Source organism: Nycticebus coucang, chromosome 13 (genome assembly GCF_027406575.1).
Source record: "Nycticebus coucang isolate mNycCou1 chromosome 13, mNycCou1.pri, whole genome shotgun sequence".
Lineage (NCBI taxonomy): Eukaryota > Metazoa > Chordata > Mammalia > Primates > Lorisidae > Nycticebus > Nycticebus coucang.
Genome location: NC_069792.1, coordinates 18,700,630 through 18,714,914, shown reverse-complemented (window position 1 = coordinate 18,714,914; position 14,285 = coordinate 18,700,630). Strand labels below are relative to the sequence as shown.

The window sequence follows — 14,285 nt, the reverse complement described above, 5'->3', positions numbered from 1 at the left end:
GTTCAGTGCTCATCAATATTTACAATCATTAATATTGTTGTTGAACAGCTGACGAAATATATTTTCTTGTGACTTGGAGAACATTATCCAGTTTTCATTTATGGTAAAAATTTAAGTGTATGAAATGAATGCTCAGAAACATACTATTAAACAGAATACTGAGCCCATTCTTCTCATCAATAAACTATGCCCACATTAGAAGTTAAACTCCCTTTCACGGTGCAATGGCTCTTTTCTTGTGACCAGGAGGCAGTACAGTAAGGGATATTTTACTACACAAGGTGGATCCTAGTGACCTATAGTAATCACATGCTCTTCCAAAGAATTACCATGTGTTTGCTTCGCTTGTGGCTCAATATTAGACATTTCAAGAGAGGAAGAGAGGACATATTTAGGTTTTATCTGACCCCGTGTTTATTTTTTCTTCAGTGTACAGTTCAACGGCATGAAATACATGCACAGTAACCATCTAGCTTTTATTTTTTATGAGATGAGATTTCTACAATGTGAAGTTTTAATATTGATGGAACAAAATAAGTCCCATAACCTTAGCGAGTTGTCATACTAGATATTCAAATAAAAGCAGATTATGTTGGTGTTTCAGAGCACTTATAGGACTTCAATGTATTGGCAGATCATTAACAATTTCATAGGGGCTTGGCAACTGTAGCACAGTGGTTATGGTGCCAGCCACGTACACCGAGGCTGCTGGGTTCGAACCTGGCCCGAGTCTGCTAAACAACAATGACCACTGCAACAAAAAAATAGCTGGGCGCCTGTAGTCCCAGCTACTGAGAGGCTGAGGCAAGAGAATCGCTTAAGCCCAAGAGTTTGAGGTTGTTGTCAGCTGTGACGCCATGGCACTCTACCCAGGGCAACACAGTGAGACTTTGTCTCAAAAAATAAAAAATAAAAATAAAATAAAATAAAAATAAAATAAAATTCATAGGTAGTATTGAGCGAAGTTAGTGTGGGGAGAACTTTCTGCCCTGTGTGCTGGTTTCTTGAGTTGTACTAAATGTGTGTGCATACACCGAGTGCTGGTCTTACCACCAAGAGTAGTGTTTTTTGTCCCTTTAAGATAAAATAATATGGATTAGTCAAACTTTACTCTTTAATTTAGAAAAGCCTTAGGTCTAAGGAGTAATTTCCCACATTGACAATTAGGCTTATCCGTATGGAGAATTAGTACCTTCTTCTCTAAAATACAGATTAAACCATCCCCCCCAAAATACTGTAAGCAACTCAGCATCCAAGGTTGGCCATCTCCTTAGAACTCACTTTGCCCTTGGGAGAGGCTGGCAGGTACGATCTGCAATCTCCTGGCCTGAATCCCATGAATCCCACTGGAATGCATCAATTGCTCCTCTGCACATAAAGCTGTGGGTGTGTGTGGGCTACAGACAGCAACCAGATCACGACAACTGGGTTACGGTGACACGAGCCACCACCAAGCGGAATGTCCCTCAAGTACCACGAAAATACAGTTCCATTGTGCTGGGTGAATTAGTTTCTAACTAAAAGCACTAGACTGAGAGCAAGTTCAGAGATGGACAGATCATTTCCGTGATTAAAATCAAAGGCAATTGAGATCATTTAAAAATGTTGTAGGTTTTCCCCAATATCCGCAGGAGAAAATCCAGAAGGAATGCTGTTCTCAGAAGAGGAGAAGAGTTGGAATCACGTGAGGCAAAAAGGCAAGCAAGGAGCGAATTACACAGAAAGGGCAGGCTCTGGGGGCCTAAGGGATTTGGGAGCTGCAGAAGGCAAACGGCCATGTATCTCGCCTCACTGCCAGAAAACTGGCTGTTCGGTAAGCATTGTTGCTGTATCCAAAAGTTCGTATTCCTCTGAAAGTCCTATGTGTCTTTTTGTTTGAATCGCACAGATACCTGTTAGGATAATACCGTGAACACCCACGTATGTCCCGCTTTGACAAAGCTGAGCGTTTTGCCCTTTTAAAGAAATAAAACATTACAGCTTTGGGCCCCCACTTGTTCTCACTTCGCCAACTCCCATTCTTGTTCCAATTTCTTCTTCCCCGGGAAAAAGACCATCCCAAAGCTGATACTCACCATCTGCATGCACTCAAGGTCACCTGCAGCGCTAGCCGATGTTCAGGATCATTCTTCCACACCCTTGTTTACACTGAAGCTATTGGAATTTCACCTTTTGCTGTCTTGATTTTCAGTCTGCATACATTTGGCTGTTTCTTGTTTTCTTATATTTGCCTGTTCACATTTCTTGCATGTATTTTTATTGTCTTTTTACATAGAATTTGTTATTACTTTTCATAGCAAAAGTTAAATAGTGAAATTGAATGACTTAAAAGTTTCTTCTCCCCTTTCCTTTTTTTGTTGTTTGTAAATCGAGCATTTTTCTAGGTTTACTTCCTCAGGAATAGTGTTTTTGGCCAGCAGGTGACAGTGGTATACACTGGCATAAAATTCTAGAATCTAGACTGACAGTAAAATTTCCCCCTTCAGTACCGCCCTTGCCATCTGTTTTCAATCTAATAGTTTGTATTTTGGGTCTAGTCTATATTTTTTTTTGTTGAAAGGTTAAGATTTTCTTTTTATCCTTGATGTTCTGAAGTTTTATTTCAAAGTGTTTAGGTGTAGATTTGCTTTTATTTGTCCCACTGGTGGAATTTCCTTTACCAGAGAGGTCCTCAGAGGGTACTTCCAACTTGAGGAGTCTTGTCTTCAATTCTAAAATAATCTTGGTGGCCTGGTGTCATGATAGCTAGGCCTATAATCCTAGCACTCTGGGAAGCTGCAACTGGCGATCCCTTGAGACCAGGAGTTCAAGATCTGCCTGTGCAACATAGTGAGACCCTGTCTCTACAAAAAGTAAAATAATTAGCTGGGCATAGAGGTGAGTGCCTGTAGTCCCAGCTGCTCAAGAGGCAGGAAGAGCATTGAGCCCAGGCGTTTGAGGTTGCAGTGAGCTATGATGACACCCAGGTGACCTAGCAAGACCTGTCTCAGAAAAAAAAGAAAGAAAGAAAAGAAACCTTAGCTGTTATCTCTTCAACTATTGGTTTCCACCATCAGTTTCTATTTTCTTTGTCTTCTGGAACTTCCGTGGGGCATATGTTCACACATTCTCATGGTTGCTCCCCCTTAACACTTTCTTTTAATATCTTCCCATCACGCCTTTTAGATGATTTCCTTAGTACTGCCTTCCAAATGAGCAACTCGGTTTCTGTGTCAAGGCTACAGTCTGTGCTTTCTATTGGAAATTTTATTCCAATGACTATCTTTTTCATTTCTAAGATTTCTACCTCTTCTTATTTCCTTTCTGCCCACTTAGAATGTAAATCCTCTCTGCAGATATGAATTTTATTTATTTATGTTCATTCCTGCATCTTTAACACCTATCTATAATAGTGAGTGGAACATAAATGTGATCTGCATAAATATTTGTAATTAAATAATGTACACAGCTATGATTTAACAATAAATAAATAAATAAATAATAATTGGATAATTGACTATTTTTGTTGGAGGATTTTCCACCTTTCTTCATAGATGATGTTGGGCTCAGCAGACAGTACCCCAGGGTGAAGGTCTCAGGAACAGCCTCAGAAGCAAGAGTTCTTCTCTGATCTTCTCCTGCCCTCTTGGCTCTCAGCACCAGTCCTCTGTGAGGCTAGCCATGGGAACTAGAATTTCTCTTCCCAAAGGTGGATCATAGAAGCCAGAACACTGGCCTCCCTCCTCCTCACAAAGCCAGTCGTAAAACCTAAACTTATTCTGTTAAAGGTGGCCATAAAGTAATTATTTGACTACCTTGTTTGACTGTAGGTCATAGAGCCCCCTTCCAGAAAGGGCTGTACCCCAGAAGGAAGGGAGCTGCTCAGAGAGGCCAAGAAGAATCTAGACAGGCAGGCCTTGCTGGGTTTCCCATCTCAGTCTGTGAGTATTAGATCATACACTTTCCGTCCAATCGTGTTTCCACACAGTTTTCCGTATTGTTGAATTCAAGCACTAAAATTGGACAATTTTTTCTGTAACTTTGGGTCTTCATTCTGAAGGTTCCTCTGTATACATGTTAAATAAATTTGTATGTCTTTTCTCCTCTTAATCAATCTACCTCATGTTGAAATGGCCCTTGCAAATTGATGAAGGGGCACCAGGCAAGAACCAGAGTTCAGGGCACCAAAACTCTGTAAAGGAACAGACTTGGCTACAGATGATAATAATTCATCACTGTCCCCTCATTTGCTTGATAATAACTGAGTCACTGTCTCCTTGTTTGCTTCTCTGTAATTGCTACTCTAGAGTCACACTAGACTCTAGTCGTAAAGATTCTTAACTTTTCTCCATAGATAACATCCCTTTTAGAAACTTAAAGGAAGTTCCTAAGGTATCTTCCAGACCTGGCATTCCAGTCAATTGGCTGACCCGCTGGCTGGTTCATACAAGAAACCAACTCAGCTGGAATCGTGACCCCAGGAGCTGGGGCAACACAAGGCAACACAGTTCTATAATTTTGCTCCAAACTTTAACCAATTAGCAAACTTAATTACATAATGTCCTGCCCATTCAAACCATCCTCAAAGATGTCCCCCATCTCCCTGCTCAGGGCTTTGAGGAATAAACTCTTTCAGCATTGCAACCCCAATGATCCCTGTGCAGTGGGCATACAACCTGGGGATAAAGTCAGTGACTTTTCAGCTGGACAGGGGCCTTGGTCCCCACAATGGCATTCTTTTATTTGTATGTTGAGCATCTCAAATATGCTTTGCCAGGATGTTTCAATGCTAACTCTCCTGGGACAAATTTATTTCTATTGGAATACTTTGTTGGCTGTCTCCCTTAGTGTTAGATTTCTTCAAGTGCTTTGGAATGACATTTTTAAGTTCATTTGCAGTAAGAAGATTTTAAAATTATTTCTATTCAGTCTTTTGATATACCACCCCCACTCATTATCCTTCTCTTAAAAATGGTTTGGTGCCCAGAATCTTGCTTTTGTAAACACTTTTATATAAGTGGTGTGAATATTTATGCTGTGTTGACATCTGGAATATTACCAGTCACATCACTGAACCAGTGAGTGATATGGTTCAGTTCCTAGTTTAGGGCCATGCCAGCTTCTTCCTGCCATCTTAAGTGCACAAAAGTATAGTCTCATGTTAAAGGATAACCTTAATAGTGAAATAAGAGGAAGATTGTTAACTTACAGTTTTTAAGTAAGGGCTAACGTCAATCATATGAGCTCCCTCTCTGCTCTCTCTCCCCCTAGCTTATTAGCAGACAGGTACCCTGTGGGTTCCATTTTTACAACATCTGAAAGGAGCCTAACAGACAGAAAAGAAATACAAATCTTTCTCTTAACATTTATCAGAAACTGCCTTTTAGAATTTGCCTTTTTATAGCTTCTGGGAGTTCTTGAACAGATAGTAGGGAGTGGGAGCTGCAGGCCTCAGTGTCTGCCTGAGGGGCACAATCAATGACTAGGCCACATCACCAGTGATAAGCCAGCCTGCCACTTCTGTTATCCACCTGCTGCTGAGAGAAAGGATTGGATGCAAGTACCCTGTCCATTTGACTATGACCACAGATCTTCTTCACCCCCTTTACAACTTCTCTCACCAATACTATTTCCCTCTCTTTCACCGTGTCGGTCTTATTCTATCTGGCAAAAGCAAAATAAACTTCTCTTTCTTTGTCTGGAGAAATCTTTCTCGAAACCCACATGCACTAGCTCACACTCTAACATCAAGCATGAGTGGGCAGTGGGTTTCCCATTCTTCATTCAGGCCTTCTCCATGGCCTGGTTTCAAATGGTCAGCCTGCCTCTGGATCTCCGTCCAATGTAGAATTACTCTCATGTCCCATTCCCTTGCAGAAGCAGCAGTCCTGGTCCCCTCTGTCTACCAGGCCAGAGGCCCCAGTGCAGACTACAACTTATCATCTCCATTTCAGGTCCATTCTTGGGCCTCAGAAATGATAAATCATCTTCAAGTTCAGCTACAACTGACACATTTTCTGTCTTCATATTTTACAAAGCCCACTGCCTCATGCTTGGAACAGAGGTGACACCTCAAGGCTGCAACCCACAAAGGTTCCCTGATCAGAGGTCTTCATGTCTGTCCTCAAGTGCACTTGGTAGAAAGCCAACATGGCAAAGGAGGACACAGGTCCCTGGGGAAATTATTTAGCCTCTCCAAGTCTCGATTTCCCAATTTTCAAAATGGACAGCAGAATTGTAGAACATACAGGAAATGTATGCTGAAGTTAAAGCAACGTGTATGAAGCGCTCAGTACTGTGAGAGGCAAACAGGACTTATTCCATAGATAACAATAATCGTTACCCAGACGCACAGAGTGGAAAGCGTCTCTTGGAGAATTTTTAGCCCTAGTAAGAAATAAAATTAAGGCCAAAGATGTAATATAAAACATATTATGACATCTGTTAAACGGTGAAAATTAAGTTAGATATTTGGAATCTATATAATTTCATGATCAGTATACAAACAGAGGTTTGGGATGAAAAAGAAAAGACCTTTTTTTGGGTTAAAGAAGAGAACTGTCATTTGAATGGTTCAACCAACTTCTGCTCTTCTCAGCTGTGAATCATCTGGGAAGAAAATATTCTGTAAAAGCAGCCCAGACACCATTAGTACCACCACAGAAAGCATCACTGCAGAGACAGATGGCCACCCTGACGACTCTTTCTTCTTTTTGAGAGACGTTCCTTACCAAGAAAACCAAGTTGTCACTGATACAGCAGCCAGTTAAGACATTTAGATCATGTTGATCTGATTCTGCTAATAATTGCTTAAATTGACTTGACAGAAATCTTCAACTATTCAATGGGACAAAATCTTTTAAAAAAATATACATTTGATGAAGAGGAAATAAGTTAGAAAAATAACTGACAGGTCTAAAATGTAGCCCACATCAAGTGAAACTTTATTTAGCAACTATCTTTTCCAAACTGCTATATAGCAGGACTAAAATAGAAACCGTCGATGGTATAACTGCACCATTCAAAATAAGCTTCGAAGATAATGGTTTACTGAAAACACAGAGTTTACTTGTTGACTCATCCAGACGTGTGTCCGTAGTTAATATTTGTTAATCTATGATTATGGAAAGTAACAAAATCTTGTAAAATATAACTGGGCCCTGATAAAATTCCAGAGGAATTAACCAGGAAAGAAAGCCACTTCAACATTCCCACATAATATACATAGCCACCATTTTTTTTTTAACTCAATGATTTGTTAAAATAAGAATTTGGACTTGAGGCTGCAACCAATTTCAAGTATTCCTAGTAGGCAAAAAACATTGCTCAACGAGATATTTTATAAGCCATAAAGTAAGGGTATTCACAGAACTTCAGTATCTTTCAGAATTTGACAAACTGCAGACAAGAAATAAATATCTAGCGCACTTTCCCTAATTAAAAAAGTCTTACAATGCTCCTTAATCAAATTTTATGGGAAAACTTAATGGCAAAATTGGATTAATGCCAAAACTAACCACAGTTCATTATGCTTCTGAGGTTAGTAAGAATGAAGTCATGGTCCTTTGTCTGAAGATGGAAAACCTTATTAAGACCATCTTGACAGTGAGGCTTCTGTTTTATACGGGCTGCACAGTAAGTCTCCTTTCATGCTGGCCTGCAGCAAGCTCCACTGTGACAGTGTCGTCAAACAACTCCACCATGTACAAGGATGTTATGATACTATCTTTTCATTCAGTCCCTATAAAATAAAATATCAATGAAAGAGGCAGTAATATCATAACTTACAATAAGCAGTGATATGAATATATCCAAGTCAAATAAATACACTGAACCTGACCTTGGCATTTATAGCCTACTCCCTAATTGAGAAGACATGTGCAGGCCCACTATGATTGGTAAATTCAAGGGAGCAAAGACGCACTGAATCTACAAAGGAAGGCCACAGAGGGATAAGGCAAAAGAGTTGGACTTTGGATAGTGTTCTGATGTGTCACAACGTGAAAGCAGCATTTGAAGTAGAAGTTATGCCAGAACAACAGAGCAGGTACAGAATGAATGGAGCCAATTTGACTGCGGAGCAGGTTTGTATAAAGTAGGGAGAGAGAATACTGGACTGGTAGACTACGATGGAGCTCAGGAAATTTCACCCCAAAATATGACTCCTTGATATAAAGAATATTTTGAATTAAAGACCATTCACCATCAAAAAGCATAGGTCTTTCCCTCTAGCAGCATATATTGGACTAACTCATCAAAAGATCAAATGGGGCAACTGACTTCCTTCCTCTCCCTGTTATCTCAATATTTTGCAGGAAGGAGGATCAAGAATGCAACCATACCTGGCCCAAATTATTTAAGTATAATATCTGCATCTCAGGTTATTTTAATTGGCTCACGTTGTTTAATTTGCAAAGAGTATCATTTACAAGTCAATCTGTTTCCCCATCCATTTATCCTCTCTAGCACCATTTGTTCCTAACCAGAGTTACCTGTACTCCTAAAACCTACCCGCTGCTCTCAAAAAGGACAGGTATAAAAATATCTGAATTTCACTGAAATCCTGAGTGATTAATCACTCTGTGGTTCTCCCCATGCATATGGTAAATAATCTTTTCTCTTATTAATCTGCCCTAATTTTGAGTTGATCTTTCAGTGAACTTTTAGGAGAAGGGGCAAGTTTCCCTCACCCTTTCACCTGGATCCATATTATAAAGGAAATTATATATAAAACCAATTAATTGTCATTCACTTGTTAGGCAATGAAGATGATACAAAATAAACACTTAGCTACCAGTTTTTTTAAAAAAAGAAGAATGAATGGGAAAAATGCATGACTCATAAAATATGAAACTTTAGGGAATTTATAGCTACAAGATACCCTAGGAATGCAAACAATTTATTCCGCATTCCTAACAAGACATGGTAATGTAAGTTGGGAACTGATGTTTTGCTATGAGAGTAAGAAAACAAATTTGAGGAATACTGAGATTGGTTTACACAGAGTTATGCACATTCATGTATTAATTTAAGAATTCGAATAACGCTTTCTCAAATGAACAGATACTGAGTATCCTAGCTCAATACGGTCAGGCTGGTACTCCAGAGATGGTCAGTTTTTCGCATAAGGAAATATAACTCAACAGCCCCACTTAAAATATTTAAACCAATTTATTTTGTCATCATAGAAGGTACACAGAGGTTAAGTCAGTAACAAAAGTGATATTCTTCTCATTTGGTACCCTTTTCCTTTTTCTGGGCATGTTGGAGTATATTCCATCTGTAACAGGGATGATTAAAGCATCAGAGCCTCTAGTGTTTAGTTAATAAGGAGGAACTACGGTATTCAGCCCAAATCCCTGCTATATTCTTGCTCCTTCTCCAGACCATTGCTTGTGAGACCAGATCTACATTTATAAGCATTTGTAGAAAGCTCACACTTGATGAGGTATATATATACTTCCACTATTGGTTTCTGCCCCAAATATTCTAAATTGTCATCAGGTTGCTTTTTGCATTTTACAAATACTTTATATTTTCGTAGTTTATTTTAAAAATATGCTATAAAAGTATTTGGTCAACTGCAGATATCATTTCTTGACATGATTAGATATAACATCATTATTACAAAGGTACAGCAGTGGACTTACAGGTATGACTGGTAGCTTATGAGTAGTATTGTTAAACTAAGTTTGACGACCAAGCACTTAGATTAGGAAAACAATTCTATGGAAAATCTCATTAAAAGACACCGATCTCTTATACAAATGAAAATCACCAGTTTCAACCTGTGGCCACCTGTGGTTAAAGAATACTTGATGAGTGGGGAGGTGGGAGAATATTAATTTACACCTTTGTACCACTCACCTTCAATGCCCATGAGCATCAGCCTAGAATTCTCTGGAATACATTGTATTTAAAGTTACATGAAGAGAAGTTCTGGATAATGAGATAATCTTGGATTTGTCTGTATGTTTTCTGGCCTGTCAAAAAATGGAGCACCTAAGATTGCAGTTGTCATAGAACTGCCTACAACCAATTAACAGCTTCACTTCTGCCGGACTTTTGGGAAAAACAAAACAAAACCAAACAAAACACCCTGCTAGGTTAACAAGACAATATGTGTGAAGACAGAAAACGGGACTTTCCCATGTTAAAAAAAGAAAGAAAAATAAGGCATTTTACAGAGTTCTTTTATGCCCTGACATGTAATTACAGATTTAGCAGAAGTGGAGACGTACCCCACCACTTCCTGCTGCTGCTGCTAATCTCATTTTACTCTTCTCCTTTTTGAGAACCTTCCATCACTGACCCGAATGGATTAGAATTCTGCTGTTTTCCAAATATCCCTGTAGACCACTTTGATTTCTGCTCTCCCTTTCACGAGTCTGCTAGGATGATAGTTCTTTTCCTGTACCTACAACATGTACGTATTACCGTGGATGCCATCTACTGTTACAACACTGCATTTTCCAATGGCAATGCCATGTTCTGCCATCATGGAACACAATCTGTGGAAAACGAGAGCAAAAGAAGCAAGTGCCTTAAAGAAGAAAGGCTTTATAAACAATACCCCATAACCATGATATGTAAAAACTCATTAGACACCTAGGAAAAATATTAAAGTCAAGCAGTATTTTTATTTTTAACAGTAGGAGGAGTATTAAATTTTAATCAGGAAGTACTTCAAATAAATTAGCAGGTGTTCAGTAAATAAAATAGCATGGGTTTTCAGAACATAGCCAGAAAAAATGAAGACTAAAGCTAGTTACAATATTGAATTCCTTTAATGATTATTACAGCTACTTAAATCTACTAGGGATATTTGAAATTTAAACTAGCAAAACTTACTGGTAACATTGTGCAAGCCCATCATACTTAATTACTTATACAGTTATATATATTGCATAAAAGCAAACTATTAACAGTATCTTTTTCCTTGGGGATATATGGAGGGTGGGTTAAGACGTGAAATGACAAAAACCCTAAAGGAAAGTATGAAAAAAATTCTCAATGATACTGGTCTTGGGAAAGAATTCGTGAAGAAGATGCCATTGGCAACTGCAGCAACAACAAAAATAAATAAATGGGTCCTGATTAAGTTAAAAATTTTCTGCATAGCTATGGAGACAATCAACAAAGTACAGACAAACTTCAGAGTGGGAGGTGATAATCCCATGTTGTGAGTCAGACAAAGGGCTAGTGAGCAGAATAAACAAAGAACTCAAGCCAATCAACAAGCAAAGAGCAAACAGCACCATCAATCAATGGGCAAGAGACATGAACAGAACCTTTTCCCACGAAGACAGACAAATGATCAACACATGAAAAAATGTTCATTGTTCCTAATCATCAAAGAAATTCCAAGCATATTTACTTTTTAAATAACTCTATTTAATTTGATAATTATATATCAATACAGTTTGTCATCTTCAAAAGAAAGCAGAACTTTTTAGACGTCTGTAAAATCACAGACGTCTTAGAGAGACACTACTAAGTTGCTGGGTCAGCTCCTTCTCTACCACATCTTTCTCTCTACGCCCTATTGAACTCCAGTCTGCCTTCAACATTACCTTTGTAAACCATAGATGTGACCACTTCATTACCTTGTTTTAAAATCATTGGAATTTATTGAGTGCCCAAAGTTTGAAATGTATCCTAGTATCTGAGGATATTCCTAATTACCTACCAACAGACTTCGCATCCTCTGAGCACCGCACCCTACCATAGTCACAGTCAACCCCCCGGCAGACCATCCACAGGTACGCTTCCCTACCGTCATGAATATCATTCTCTCCTGCCTGGAATTCCTTCTCATCTTCTTCTGCTTGGCAAAACTCTACTGATCCTTCAAAACCCAGTTCAAATATAACATCTTGAGAACTCCACGAAAAACACTTTACTCCATTATGTTGAGTTTCACTCATTTTGTGGCTTGTGCTAAATGATGCACTCTCAGAGACCCATTTTTTAAATTTATAATCCCATAACCTAAGACAGTGTCTGACACACAGCATATATCTAATACTTAATGTGGTATTAAACTGAACTTCACAATATAAAGGATTACAATTATCATTCTATGAAGCAACTAAATAGGTATGTGATCGAACAGAGGAAAAGAAATGTTATTAAAGATTTTAACTTCAAATGTATTAAAGATTTTAACTTCAATGTGCATGATAAAATAATCATGCGCATTGTAAAAGAAAACTTCATATGCCAAGACAATTCTCCTTAAGCTTTAAATAATAGCAAAAACCCCATTAACATCGAAACGTTGAACTGGAAAGTATTTAACAGTCATCAGAACTTAAAACCAGAGACTAAGGTTGTTTAACAATCCTTCCTTCCATAAGCAAACACTCCAATGAAGGGAAAAATAGTCTTGGGGTTCCTTCAAAGTCTCACAGTAGCATGTTTTACCTAAAAATGACTGTAGCACAAATGACACAGCAAAATTCTTGTTCAGTCCAAAAAAGAAAAGATTAAGCATGGTTACATACGATTATACTGAGATTTTAAGTGTCTAACTCTTGGCTTGTATGTTTTTCTACTAGAATCGATAAAAAGCTGAGATTTCCTTTACTTGGCAAAATTCCTTACGCCTAGTGCCTGACACACAGTTAGTCACTCAGTGCTAGCTTGATTTATTATCATTTATTCTTCAAGATCCACCTTCATCATTACCTCTTTTCTCAAGCTTTACCCAGCACCTGTGCATCCCTTAACATCAGAATCTAGTGTTTTGTATCTTCAGGATTTTTTCACGTGATTCCTTCCCCACTAAACTTTCAGTACCTTGAAGATAGACTCAATGAATAGTTTATCTGTGTCACCCCATCACCCTATACAGCACCAAGCACACAGTGAGTGTTAAACGTGTTTTGGTTGAATAAATAAATGAATAATTAATTTCCAAGGTGTCTTCTTTCAAGTAAGATTTCTGTATCAAAAAGTATTGAAAATTATCTATCCCAGATAGTAGCTGCCAGTCAAGAAAAAAATTGCCAGGCATCATAAATTTTCTCCATCACAAAATATACATACACGTTCACTATTTCTCTTAGGAACAGGGCTCATACTTAAAAAAATATAACTGAGTGTGAAAGACAAACCAGGTCTCCGCCCTATTTTAAACTTTCAAAGTGCTTAATGGAAATCAGTGAAACTACGGTGGAACTGTCACCATTTTCTAAGATGTTGAGGCAGACAACAATTTAGGAAGGAGTCTCATCATATAAATAGCTGGAGACATCTGCTCCAGAGGGAAGGCCAGGGAATACATAACAGGGTTGGAAATGTAGATATGCAGACATTAGGAAGAGGTCATTAGCAGAGTGTAGAGACAGAGTGAATATGGGAAGAGAAAGATAACAAGTGAATTTCCTCAAGACTCCTTTTTGGAAACTTCACTCTTTAGATGAACAAACAGATCAAAGGTGAGCTGAACAGAAATATTTAGAATTGAACATAATCTGCATGAGGGCATATGTTTATCACCATATAAGGTTAATTGGCCAACACAGAAGAGTTGCTCAGTAAAAATTTGTTAGATGAATCAAAATTAGATAATTTAGGGATAAAATGAAAATCAGTAATGATTAACAAGGGCAATCTCATGCAATACTGTCTTTCCCACAAAGGAATGTAAGTTTGACTAAGTTCATTCTAGTTGAAAAATAAATTTACAGGAGCTCCCTGTCCCTTCTGGATACAGTCCAATAACTCACTTCCTCTCCCAATCATGATTTCTCCCAAAGAAGGCCAATTATTTGCTAATCCTACTTCCAAACCTTCAACCCACTCTCCTCAGCTGACTGCCACTACAGGAGTCTTTCCTGACGCCTATGACTTTGCAGTGGCCAAATCCAGTGGACACTTTCCAGACATCATTATCTGAATTATCTCCTACTCTTTCTTCAAATTCCCTATTCCCTTACACTTTTAACCTTGACCTGGTGCCTTTTTGGTGTTCACAGGCTGTTTTTGCTTTAACCTATTTCCTCCATGGGCCCCTTTTCATTGCCTACCCCATTAAGTGTCTGTTTCTCCAGGTTCTGCCTTCTCACTCTGAAACTTTCCTTAGGCCATCTTTCTTCCTCTCAAAGACTGAAAGCTATTTCAGTCTTTGTATTTCTATTCTCTTGATTTACTTATTCATTTATTTGTTCATAAACAAAAACTTCATAAGCCAGGCACAGAGTCACCAAACACCTAATATTCACCTATTTGCAAAAAAACAGTGGTATAGTTTGAAAGACTGGAAAATAAATAGGTCCTTATAATCCAGTGTGGTGAGTGTA

General features: G+C 38.4%; 1 protein-coding gene across 4 annotated transcripts in view; it reads right to left on the bottom strand.

Annotated features, from left to right (window-relative positions):
• The window catches only part of PREX2 (phosphatidylinositol-3,4,5-trisphosphate dependent Rac exchange factor 2), a 299,369-nt gene that overhangs the window by 40,242 nt on the left and 244,842 nt on the right, over positions 1–14,285 (bottom strand). The gene's annotated exons all lie outside the window — the stretch shown is intronic.